This window comes from Furipterus horrens, unplaced genomic scaffold (genome assembly GCF_987537825.1).
Source record: "Furipterus horrens unplaced genomic scaffold, mFurHor1.1.pri manual_scaffold_5, whole genome shotgun sequence".
NCBI classification, from domain to species: Eukaryota; Metazoa; Chordata; class Mammalia; order Chiroptera; family Furipteridae; genus Furipterus; species Furipterus horrens.
The window spans coordinates 191,121,319-191,134,515 of record NW_028327175.1 but is presented as its reverse complement, the minus strand read 5'-3'; the positions used below and the strand labels follow the sequence as shown (position 1 = coordinate 191,134,515).

The window sequence follows — 13,197 nt, the reverse complement described above, 5'->3', positions numbered from 1 at the left end:
AAAGGAACCCTGCGCCCCGCCCCCTTGCCCCTGCAAGTTGGGAGCGGGGTGTTGAGTTCTTTTTGCTTCCTATAAAGGGTTATTGGCAACTCAGCCATCTATGAATCAAAGGAAGCCGAAAGCAAGCCTGCCCACGGTCAGGGGCGGCTCGGAGGCGGAGAGCCGAGGCTTTGGAGAACTAACTAAAAGGCAGGGAGGGGAGGGGGGAGCCGCACCCTCCTTTCTGAGCCGTCTCATCTCTTTGTCCCAGTGTCTAGGCAGGACTTTGAAAGGCACCACAGAAGTGGAGAGCCACTGGGAACCCCATCCCTCAGGAGTTTCCAGCCACTTCATTCTGCCTGGGTCTGCGAGTCCCCTCTCACTTCCCAGATGATCATTGCTCACAGGCTCCCCACAGCTTGAACCTCGCCCTTGTTTTTCCTCCGAGAGCCCCGGCTTCACCTCCATCAGCTCCCCTGCCCACCCTGCCTCAGCCTTTAACCCCAGGTCCCTGGCGACCCACCGGCGGGGTTGACCAGGCTGCCTCCTGCCCTGGGACCCTCAGCTCTTCTCAGCGGCTTTCCCTCTAGGAAGGAAAACTGCACTCGTTTCGCTTTCTCTTGTGTCTCGGTGTTTTGGGGTTGATATTTGGAAAATTTTTCTCAGGGAGCCATTTCCATTTGGTGTAGGGTAATATTTGCTTTTGCAGCTAGGTGCATTTCTGGAATTCGGATAACCATATTGGGGCACATCTAAAAACTTGCAGACTTCCGGTCAAGATGGCATTGGCAGTCACGGCTCACGTCCTCGCAAAACCACATCAAAATTACAACTAACATATAGAACAACCATCACTTAGAACTGTCAGAAATCAAGTTGAATGGAAGTCTGACAACTACAGAATTAAAGAAACAACTTCTGTCCAGACTGGTAGGAGGGGCACGGATGTGAAATGGGCTGGTCCCTCACCTGTGTGTGGTGGATACAAATTCAGGAGGGATATCTCGGGAGTGAGGAGTCCCAGCCCCAAACCAGGCCTGGTAGCCCTGGGTTCCAGTGTCAGGAAGGTAAGTCCCCACAACTTCTGGCTGAAAAAAAAAAAACAGTGGGGATTGAGTCAGTGGAAGAAACTGCTGGAGCCCCGAGCAATTCCTCATAAAGAACCCACACACAGACTCACTCCCTCTGAGCTCCAGCAATGGGTAGCACTCGAAAGGCACCAGTGGCATACAGGGAGGAACTGAAGTGTCTGGCATCAAGACAAGCAGAGGCCATTGTCCCTTTTCTAACCCCTCCCCCCACAGAGCCAGCAAGCTGGTGCCATATTTGAGATTCCATCAACCTGGCTAATACTGATGACCCACCTTGGAGATCCCCAGAGACTCTGCCCCACCCAGCTTACAGGCCCACCCAGGCTGCTTTTCCATATGAATGGCTGGTCTTGGCTCCTGCTTCACAACTTCCTAAATTCCTATCAAACAAGCAACAGCTGGCCTCAGTGAGCCCCAGGCCTGGTACTAGCAGCAGCCAGCTAAGATTCCCCGCTTGGCTGCACCTGGGAACCTCCAAGCCCAGCACAAGGAGCAGCCAATTCAGATTGCTTTATAGCTCAGGCAGGGTGCCCTGGGAAAAACACAGGTGTGGGCTGACTTTGGCCTGCACCACCCGGGAACCCCCAAGGCCAGTGCTCCCAGTGGACAGCTACAGACCATGTAGGAGCACCACTATCCTGCCCCTGCACAGCCCCTCCTCCACGGAGGGTGGAGGTTGGTGGTCAGTGGTCACAGCCAGTCCTTGCAGCTGACTGGCCTGGGCAAATCCCTCCATTGATCAGCCAACAGCAACCAAGGCTCAATTGCAAGAGGAGGGTATACTTAGCCCACATGAAGGGTGCAGCTCAGTACCCACCCAGCTTGGGTGATAGGAGAGGCTGTGCCACTGAACCCTACAGGACACCTACTATATTAGGCCATGCTACCAAGACATGGAGTCAAAGCAGCTCTACCCAATACACAGAAACAAACACAGGGCGGCTGCTAAAGTGAGGAGACAAAGAACATGGCCCAAATAAAAGGACAGATCAAAGCTCCTGGAAAAGAGCTAAACAAAATGGAGATAAGCAATCTATCAGATGCAGAGTTCAAAATACTGGTTATAAGGATGCTCAAGGAACTTAGCGAGGACCTCAGCAGCATAAAAAAGATCCAGTCAGAAACAAAGGATAAACTAACTTAAATAAAGAACAATTTACAGAGAAACAACAGTAGAGTGGATGAAGCTGAAAATCAAATCAATGATTTGGAACACAAAGAAGCAAAAAACAACCAATCAGAACAACAAGGGAAAAAAAGAATCCAAAAAACCAAGGATAGTGTCAGCAGCTTCTAGCACAACTTCAAGCATCCAACATTCACATCACAGGGGTGCCAGAAGGAGAAGAGAAAGAGCAAGAAATTGGAAATCTTTTGAAAAAATAATGAAAGAAAACTTCCCTAACTTGTTGAAGAAAATAGACATGTACGTCCAGGAAGCACAGAGAGTCCCAAACAAGATAGTTGCAAAGAGGCCCACTCCAAGACACATCATAATTAAAATGCCAAAGGTTAACGATAAAGAGAGAATTTTAAAGGCAGCAAGAGAAAAGTTAGTTACCTACAGGGGAGTTCCCATAAGGCTGTCAGCTGATTTCTCAAAAGAAACTTTGCAGACTAGAAGGACTGGCAAGAAATATTCAAAGTCAGGAAAAGCTGTAGCCAAGACTGTTCTATGCAGCAAAGCTATGATTTAAAATTGAAAGGGAAATAAAGAGCTTCCCAGACAAGAAAAAAACTAAAGGAATTCATCATCACCAAGCCATTATCATATGAAATGTTAAAGGGACTTAAGAAAGAGAAGGAGATCAAAACTATGAGCAATAAAATGGCAAAAAATACAAATCTATCAACAATTGAATTTAAAAAACAAACTAAGCAAACAAGAACAGAGACAGAATCGTGGATATGGAGAGCATTTTGATCGTTGCCAGGTGGGATGGGGTGTGTGTGTGGGAATGGGTGAAGAGGTGAGGGGATTAAGTAGTACTAATAGGTAGTTACAGAATAACCATGGGGATGTAAAGTACAGCATAGGAAATAGAGTAGCCAAAGAACTTACACAGATGACCCACAGACATGAATAATGGTGGCGGGACTGCCTGAGGGAGTAGGGGGTGCTGGGTAGAGGGGGGGCAAGGGGGGAGAATCAGGACAACTGTAATAGCATTAATTATAATATAATTTAAAAACAATAATGACAGAAAAAAATTTAAATAAAAATATGCAAGCTCTCTTATAATGGTGAGTGAAAGATATGATTTCTCCTTTTAAGAACTCTGTTGTGCCGTATTGGGGACCAGTAATGCCTCCTCCTGTGGTGACTATTTAGAAGTCGGACAGTCCCCCAGACTCCCAGGGGCCTCACACCTCATTTTAAGATGCTTGGGGATCAGCAGACTTAAATTTGCCTTTACTTCAAGGGTCACTAGAAGAGAGGAAGAGCTACATTCCTGACAGCCTGGCATATCTAACATTCACATGTCCCTCCAGCCCCCATGTCACAGTCTGGGTGGGACACGACTTCTGCCCTTGAAGATCACGGATTTGTGGTTGGCCTTTATTGGCACTATTGGAACGCCTGCCAGTTGTGTGTGTCCTAATAGGGATCTAATGATCATCCTGAAAACAACAATGATAACAATAATGAAGACACAGGGCGTATTTTTAATGAACCCAATTAACATACATCACTTAACTTAATGAACAAGAACTCCAGTTCTCAAGAACACTTCCGTTTGGTCTGGAGCTGGGCAAGATGCAAAATCGTCATCCAGGGCGGTCCTTGGCCAGAGCACGGTTGGAGAGCCCAGAATGTGACCTCCCAGCCGTGGCCGCACGCCTGGGTTATGTCATTGTCACTTTCAGCAGTTACTATTTTAGCCAGGTAGTGTCTGATCTCTGCCTGCTGGGAAAGTCAGCTGTCCTCCCGCCCCCTCTCTCTCCGCAGCAGTGACAGATGCTTTTCTAGCCCTTTCAGCAGGGGGAGTGTTCTGCCCAGAATAGAACTTGGCTCCTGGGCCACCCGTTCCAGAGCTGGCTTCAGGACTGAGGGGCTCTTGTTCTCCGTGGGCTGTGAGAAATTTCCCCAGAGGTCAGGCCCAGCGGGGACACTGTGAGTGTCCCCTCCTGAGGCCAGGAGGAAAGGGGGAAATGGGCTCGTAATGCAAAACATTGCTCACGCCCAAGTTTAAGTTCTGCTTCAGAATGCAAAGCAGAGAAACACTGCTCGGGCCACGCAGAGCAACCGGGAGTCTGCAGTCGTGGAAAGCATTAACTATAAAAGTAAAATCTTGGCTCCCTCTCAGTGAGCAGTGGCTTCTGGCTCAGGCAAGGTTGGGGGTAGGGGGCGGGGGTGGGGCGAAGGGGGAGGGGCAGGGCAGTTTAATTATCCCCAAAGGAAACAAGTCTGGGTCAAAGGGCTGTTTTAATTGGAATGAGGTCTACCTAAGAAAGTCCCATTTTTCTCACAATCTTTCTCATTGTCTCTCTGTGTGTTGCTCAAATAAGAAATGTAAATATTGGATAAGTAAGAATAGAGAAAGAGGGGTGTTTTAGCTTTCCTGTGGGAACAGAGGACCCTGAATTATTTTCCAGTGCTGCCTAGGATCAAAGGAACATTTTGCTGTACATACGAATTGAACCACAAGTCACCTGAAATGAAAGGAACATTATAATTTGTGACTGTGTGTATAACCCCTTGGGCAATTAAACTGCGATGAAGCAGTAAGTGAATCAGGGACCCGTTACGTATTAACAGTTACGAGGCAGGGTGGTTTTTTTTTTTTTTCCTCTCCTGTGTAAATTGTTTTACTTTATAAAGGATTTTCAAACTGGGACCTGTGGACTACAGACCGCTCTGGCCGGTACTGAGTGTTAACCTGTTTGAGCCTGTATTCGTTTGTTAGGGCTGCCGTAACAAATACCACAGACTGGGTGGCTTTGACAACAGAAATTTGTTTTCTCACAGTCCTGGAGGCTAGGAGTCAAAGATCACGGTGTTGGTAGTTGTTTTTTGTTTCTTTTCTGAGCTCTCTCTCCTTGGCTTGCAGATGGCCACCTTCTTGCCATGTCCTCTCTGTGTAGGAAGGTGAATGATGGCTCTCTTTCTCTCTTTTTCTCTGTGTCCTAGTATCTTCTTACAAGGACACCAATCATATTGGGTTAGGGTCACCCTAATGACCTCATTTTAACTTAATTACCTCTTTGAGGACCCTCTCTACAAATGCAGTGGCATTCTGAGGTCCTGGGATGAGGGCTTCAACACATGAATGTGGGGGACACAATTCAGTCCGTAACAATTCTTGGTAGAACTGAAATGGAACTAGCCTTCCTTTCTTGTTTTTAGACTCCAATGAGATACAGTAAGAAAAGGGACTTAGGTGGGGGTCAAATGCTATACAAAGTTAGTTGTTATCCTATAGGGATGGGGTCGGCAACTTCCAACAATGTGTCTTAGGGGCATGTGTGAAAGCCACATTCTCTGTCCTCATCCAAGGTTTGGAGGTCAAGTTCCCACGAAGAGATGAATCTGCAAAGGTGCTCCTAGAGATCATACTTCCTTACGAATTTGAGTCTAGAGTGATAATTGGAAATCATTTGTTCCTTTGTTTATCCACCGCCACTGATGTCACACCTACTCTGCTGGGGACTGGGTTGGTATGATCCGTTATCTACAGATGATGCAAAATGGCAAGTTGGCGGGATGAATTCCATGGGAAATTTCAGGAAGCAGAACACTCTGCATTTGTCTTTCTACACAGCCTGCAGGGAGCTTCACCAAAAATATTTCTTGCCTTCAAAAACTTCCTCCTGCCACTTCCTTCCTCAATCACCTCAATCACAGAAGGCTGCCTTCAGGGTCTAGAGGTTCATATGAACTTGGAGGTCACCCTGGGTTTGGCACTGGGGCCACTTAGGCTGAAAAAAAAAATAAAAACTCAGGTTCTTTCAATCTTAGAGACTGCATACCTGATAGAGCAGTGATTTGCGACCTTTTTCATCTCAGGGCACACATAAACTAATTACTAAAGTTCTGCGGCACACCAAAAAATATATTTTTTGCTAATCTGACAAAAAAAAAATAGGTATCATTTTGATTCATTCACAGCAGAAGGCTACTGTGTGTTGGCTGTTGTCATTTTTTCAGGTGACAATCCAAGGGAAGAGAGGTCAGTGCCCCTGACTAAATAGTCAGGCATTGCATGTTTTAAAAATCCTTGCTGCACACCAGTGTGCTGTGGCGCTCAGGTTGAAAATCACTATGATGAAGTGAGGCAAATCTGGGTTCTCTGAAAAATGAGGACCAGTTACACATACACACACACAGAAGCGCACAGAGGCTAGAAAAGTTTGTGCCTGTCCTTGTATAAAGAAAGTAGCGTTAGTATTTTTTTACTCTTAGAGATTCCCAACGGTGTTGAAGAGGGCTCTTAGTTCACAGAAGGTAAAATCATACCATCGTGGACTTTGATCTCTGTCTCAAATTCAGAAACTAAAGCTGAATGAGTATAATATCCATGTCTCTTATTTCAGCCATGGGAACCCCTTCTCTGTTGGGTTCTACATCACATGATGGGGGGTGGGCCAGGGGGGCAATACGGATATACCCTCCTTGAGTATCGGGATCCAAGAGCAAAGTGGTGGCCCCTTGATTTCTTCCTAGTGCGGAGTCCTGACTTTGAAGCCTCATATACAGGAGTGCCAAGAAGTAAAATGTCCACAGCCACCGCAAATCCTGCAATAAATTGTGACAGAAACTAGCCTACAGTACTAAGACAGGAAGGGAAAGAAGGAGAATATCAGGGAAGTATAGCTTGCTACATGCAAAAAAAAAAAAAAAAAAAAAAAAAAAGCAGACTAATGGGAAGAAGAGAGACCTCAGGAATTTCACTTTTTACCTTGGACCAAAAGACTGTTTTGTAGCTCAGGAACTTCTTTTTTTTGGACTTTATTCTTCCTTTATTTCCAAAACGGGACTGGAAATGGAAATGATGAAGCCAAAAATATCAAACAGCCTTAGACCCTTGGTTAAAAACATTAGCAGCAACAGAGGACAGAGCTCATCACCTCCCCCACCCTTAACATTTCATTGTAAGAGGAAAACCACAGGCTGAACCTAGCAAAGGCTGTTATATTTAACTCACAAGCTTCATGTGCTTACTTGTGGTTTTTGAGTCTCGGCGGCTCAGAAGTAATGTAAGATGGGGCTATTTAATATGCATTATGGAAGGAGGAAACAGAAACACAGTTTTCAGTCTCTTTTGCTAAACAGCAGCTTGATTCCATTACATCTATTTAATTTACTATTTCCAGGCTTGAGAGAGTCATTTCCATGTGACATGCATCTATGAACATTTAGAATAAAAGCAGTTAACATGTTTCAGTCAGGACTTTTAATGGCAAATAGCGGAGATCAAGTCTGTTCCCTTAAAGCAGAAAGGGTGTGCTCCAAAAAACAAGTGTGTGAAGTGTACTGGGCAACTTCCAGAATCCCAGGAGGGCTAGAGGATGAAGCTAGGAGGCTCTTCAGCCAGCAACAGTCCCTGAAATCAGTTCTAGAGCTGTGCTGGCTGGAGTTTCACTGCCTCCCCGCTGGGCAGAGACTGCAGCTTGCTCTGTGGCCACCCCTCACATTGGACAGACTCACCAGCATCCTCCCAAATCCTAACCAGGCTCCTCTGGTCCTCAGGTTGTTCTTTCTTCTCTGAAGTCTCTATGTGAATCTCTCTCTCTACCTCCCTTGGGAAACCCAGCTGTATCCAATAGAAGGGACTCATGCTCCCCACCACGGCCCCCCAGCTGCTTTTGCTCATGTTGAAGTCATTCAGTCCAGAGTGGCACCTGGGGCTTCCACGTGACAGTCAGTGATGTTTGAGAGGTGGGCCAGACACCATGCTAACTAAGTCCTCTTGGCTGGGTCCCCTCGTTCCTAATTCTGCCACGGGCATGGATGACACTCCCGATTCGTTGACTCCTTGACCTGTAAGAGCAAGGTCATGCATATCTGCAAAGGAGGGACAGGTATTAAGCCTCAAAGGGTGATGGTAGTGTAGACTCAGATCAAGACAGAAAATTCTCACACATATTGCAAGGCTCTCTTCCTTCATGGCCAGTGAACCCTATTTTTATGTGAAGTGGTCACCTTGGAGTCCCCCAAGCAGCCCAGGGCCCACACTACCCTCTATTGGCTGTTCCAGTTGACACCCCTAGAAAGGGCTCCTGGCTGACTCATGGAAAGGACTCTCCCATCCTTTCATTCTTCTCCATCACCTTCTCGGGGGTGGAGGGCAGTACAGGGCCTGGCAGCACTTCTTCCCATGACTGTAATGTGTCACCCTCCACGTGTTAGCGATGCAAGGCCATATAATGAACATGGAACATGATGGAATAAGCAGCTTGAGAATGAACTGTGCCCATTTTTTTCTCAGCTGTGAGCTCATCCGGGAGAAATGAGAGGCAATTTTTTTCCCTTTCTTCTGCCAAAAGAGGAGCAGTTTCTGTGTCCTAGTTATCGGGACTTCTCCTGTCCCAGGGGAGCATTCATACCTTTCTCTCTGCAGGAGACAGGACTCAGCCTGCTGGAATGATGAGGGCCCTGCGGGTTAAAGGGGAGGCCGAAGGGGATAGCCCCAAGGCTGGCCAGGTGGAAGGAGGTGACGTTCTGATATGGTGAACACTCATCCTAGCTTGCAGGCACTGTCTTATGAAAGGTGACCTATTGGATGTGGGCTGGTCACTTGGCAGCCAGGTAAGGGTCAGGTACTGATGTGAAGGGCCCTAACACTCAGCATTAACTCCTCGCCAGCCCCTGGACCAGGATGGCCTGGGCTCATGAAGCATGTGAAGCAGGTCGAACCACAGCACTGGACAGATGGTGGCGGACTACACCCGCGGTATATGAGGTGATGTAAGGTAAACCCTCTGAGCATCAATCCTAAACTCCAAGAATTGTTTAAGGCATTGCTAAATTCCCCGAGTTCCCACATAGCCCAAGAGTGGGGATGGGAGCCCCGAAGAACAAAATATACGTTGAACTTCTCCCTGACCCTCAAAAAACCTTATTTTGGAATAATTTTAGATTTACAGAAATGTTGCAAAGATAGTACAGAAAATTCATGTCTACCCCTCACCCAATTTGCCCCATTATATTTCCATGGTCCATTTTTCAAAGCTCAGGCCCTTCATGGGTTTGTTATATTAACTAAACTCTAAACTTCATTTGGATGCCACCAGTTTTCCCACTAATGTTATCTTTCTGTTCCAGGATCTAATCCAGGGTACCACAGTGCATGTAACCAACATGTCTGCCCAGTATCTTCTGTTCTGTGACAGTTTCTAGGTCTTCCCTGGTTTTTCATGACGTTGACAGTCTTAGAGAGTACTGGCCAGTCATCCTATAGAATGTCTCCCGAACTGAGTTCGTCAAATATTTTTTTCCCATGACTAGGCTGGGGTTATGAGACTTGGGGAAGAATACACAAGGGTGTATCTGGTCACATTTCATCGCATTAGAGAGGCCGTGACACCCACACGACATCATCAATCATGTCACCCTGCTCACTTGGTAAAGGTGGTGTCTGCCAGGTTTCACCAATGTGGAGCTACTACTATTTCCGCTTCCCTATTCAGTTCTTTACAAAATATCCGAAGCTTTTTAAAATTTGCAACAGGAAAATAAACACGTGTGATGCTACTTGCAACCCAGCATCACGGAACACTTCTTGCTTATTATATTTATATCTGCACAAGGGTTTTCTTGAGGCCTCTGCCTTGACCGAAAGTAGCAACTCTAGTGGTAGGAATTTCAGGCTCCGTGACAGTTGGGTGTGGGCGTGTGGGCGTGTGGGCTTGGGCCATAAGTGTGAACAGTGTTCTCAATCCTACCTCTGAGGCAGTGCCCTGATCCTCTGCCTATATATAGGGCCAGAGCCCAGGGTAGGTAGCCTGCTCACAGAATATTGGTACAGACTTGAAAACTTCTACACCTCTACACATGAATGAGGGACCATCCTACCACTTCTTTTACAATGCAGGGTGTGAGTGTAGATTTAGAAGGGGTGATGATTGTTTGTTTACCCAGGGCAAATTAAGCATCTTTGGTTGAGAATGTAGAGAGGAAGATGGCTTTCTTTCTCTTTCAAGTCCAATGTATTTCTAATGAGAGAGTCATTCCATTTCACCCTTGAAATCGGAAGCTGCTCAAGGATAGATACGAACACAAGCATAGAGTCTCCAGCTCACTGCCTAGAAACATGCTGCCTCCACAGTCCTGGTGTCACCATTTTCAGCTCCAAGGGTCCCTGTAAGCATCTCTTGTTTCCCCAACTGCTTTCTGATGACCCTGAGAGTTATGGGTTTTCAGGCTTAATGCTTTACTCAGAAAGTACTTCTGAGGTTGAACTTAGTAGAAAGGCTGTGAGTCATTCAGAATATCTAAAATGACAGTCAACGTGATGATTGGAACACTGCAGACATTGTTTATTGGGCTTCTGGCTTGTAGAGAAGCAAAGAATTTAGCAACAGATTTACAGCAATAAAGCATGGTGATGTTTATCCACACATTGTGCTGTTGAAATTAAAATTTAGTTCCCTAAGTATTTGACTTGGGTCCTTAACAGAAATCATCTCATAATATCCCTTCAGTGTGGGTGGTGTGAAGGCAGTTCTGCAGAAGGTCAGAGCGAAGCATAGACTTGATGGAAGTCTTTTGAAGAGAGTGAGGAGAATAAGAAGGGCCCTTGAGGAGGGCTGGCTTCTGAGTCCAGGAAGGCCCAGCCAAGCACCCTGAGGTCTCCTCAAGATCTTGGCAGAAGAAGCTCACCTTCCACATCCACCTCCACCTGGCTCTATTTCGACCTTTTCCTTTATTCTACACCTTTTTCTAGAAGGAGGACTGCTGGGCAGAGGTTTAGAACAAGATTCTGCTTCTGTTCCTGAGTTGCTCTCAGATTAGAGAGGGTGGTGGCAGAGGCAGGGTGACGGGGGACAGCCAGCCAGATGAACAACTGAGCAATTGAACCAGTGGCTAGAGTTACGTGGGTGATGAGGAGGTGGGGTGGAGAGGGAAGGGAAGCCTAGGCAAAGACAAAGGACCAGAGGCAGGCTGAGAGGATGGCAGACAGTTAACCCAACCCACCTTCCTGGAAATAACAATGAGCATTGCTTCTCTTGAAGAAAAATGATATAATGACATAGCGATTAAACCTCACTTGGTAAAATAAACATGTCACAGGGCTAAGTAAGTTTTGGGAAAGAGTGAGGGGCAGAGGAAAGAGTCTTAAAGATAAAAGAAGATCAGAAAGCTACTTTAAAACATGATGCTCTAGGCATAAGACTTGTTAAATGGATAAACAGAACCAAATATTTAACCAAAACATTTAAGTACTTCATAGATCATAAAGGAACCAATGGGAGAAGATCTGGATTATTCAGAAAGTGGTGGAAAGAGGGGCTATTTGTAAAAGACTGACAAAACAATCTCACTTGATATATTAGAACATATTACAGATGGATTAGCATAGAAATAAAATACAAAGTTTTTTAAAAGCAGAAGAACATATCAAAACAGAGCTTTCTAAAAGTTGATACCACATCAGTAGAATAAATTATTATGAAAAAGAATGAGATTTTTTCAATGAAATAAAAGAAAGACTTATGTATCTAAAGAAACATTAAATGATAAAAAGGCAAGTGACAAACTGGCAAAATATTTTAACACTATGCTAAAGAGTTAATATCCTTATTTTACAAGTAAACCTTATGAAATACTAAGAAAAGAGAGTACTGGAAAAATAGACAAAGACTCAAACAAAAGTCTAGACACTCAGTAAATCTGAAAGAATGTTCAGCTTTTGAGATAAAGAAAGAACGCACAATAAAATGAAAAGATAGCATATTTCACCAATCAAAAGGGCAAAGATTTTTTTAAAGGGACTTCCGCAAGGCCAGGACCAAGGTGAGCTTGTGACAGAGACAGCATTGGTGCCAAGTGTCTGCAGGAGCCTGCGGACCACGTCCGCTGTCACGCTGCTCTTCTGCTCAGGCTGTAGGACTGGGTTGATCATGGAGGAGGGACAGTGCTGCCACCATTTCTCCCGCAACATCTGGTCCTACGTGCACAACATCACCCGCAAGCTTACAAATCAGAAGTATCCAAAGCTGAAAGAAGTGGGTAATGATGTGCTTGGTGGAGCAGCTGCCTGGGAGACTGTTGACTCTACGGCAGAACCATGTCCCAAAGGTGAATATTCTTGTCCCCATTTCATGCAGTTTCAGACCCTCTCTGCAGCCCAGCTGATGACCACTGTCTACAAGTGCTGCAATGCTCAGTGTAGATGCTGCTGGAGGGACTAGGGTCAGGCTGGCCCAGCTGCGACCGTGTCTGTTCACCTTATTCCCCAGAGTGGATCCCATCTGGGAACGAGCACTGTGTTCTGAGGGTCTTTGCTGGCGTGGCAGAAAGCTAACCTTGTTAGGGTTGTTGGCCAGGGCGTCAGGAAATGGATAGAGCCCTTCTGCCAATCGGTGCATGAACTCATGAATGTCCACTGGGATTCTGTGTGTGGGGAGGATTATCTACAACCAAGTATGCTCTACTCTAGTTAATTGAGGTCCTGTTCATTCATCTTTTACATTTATTGGGCAATTGATATTCTTTTACCATTAACCAACACTCTTAAATATTTACATTGTTTGCACAACTAATAAAGTAAAACTTACTAATTTAGTATATTAGTTGTTCCTAAAAATGTACCTGTTAATTGCAAACTTACTTAATAAAAATCTATTCTGAATACTTAATTAAAATGAAAAGTTTAGTATTGACATCTCAGTGTTTGAAATGACTTAAGAAATAGATGTCACACCACAAATCATGATTCCAAAATTAACTAAACTGGTTTACAAAATAGCTAATAATGTGAATTGAAATTTCTTAATTATTTCTATTTTTGCCTCTTAGGATTACAGTACATTTATTAAATACTAAAAAGAAAAGTGGGGGGGGGATTATGGCAATTTGTACCATGAGCCTTGAAAATATATTCATTACATTTAACTCCAAATTCACCCTTTAGAAATTTATCTGAAGGCTAGAATTTTGAAAATAACAAGCCGATTTTTTTAA

General features: G+C 45.2%; 1 pseudogene; it reads left to right on the top strand.

Annotated features, from left to right (window-relative positions):
* The first annotated feature begins 3,828 nt into the window (after window positions 1–3,828).
* On the top strand, window positions 3,829–12,425 carry LOC150010662 (DNA-directed RNA polymerase III subunit RPC10 pseudogene; annotated as a pseudogene).
* The last annotated feature ends 772 nt before the right edge of the window (window positions 12,426–13,197 follow it).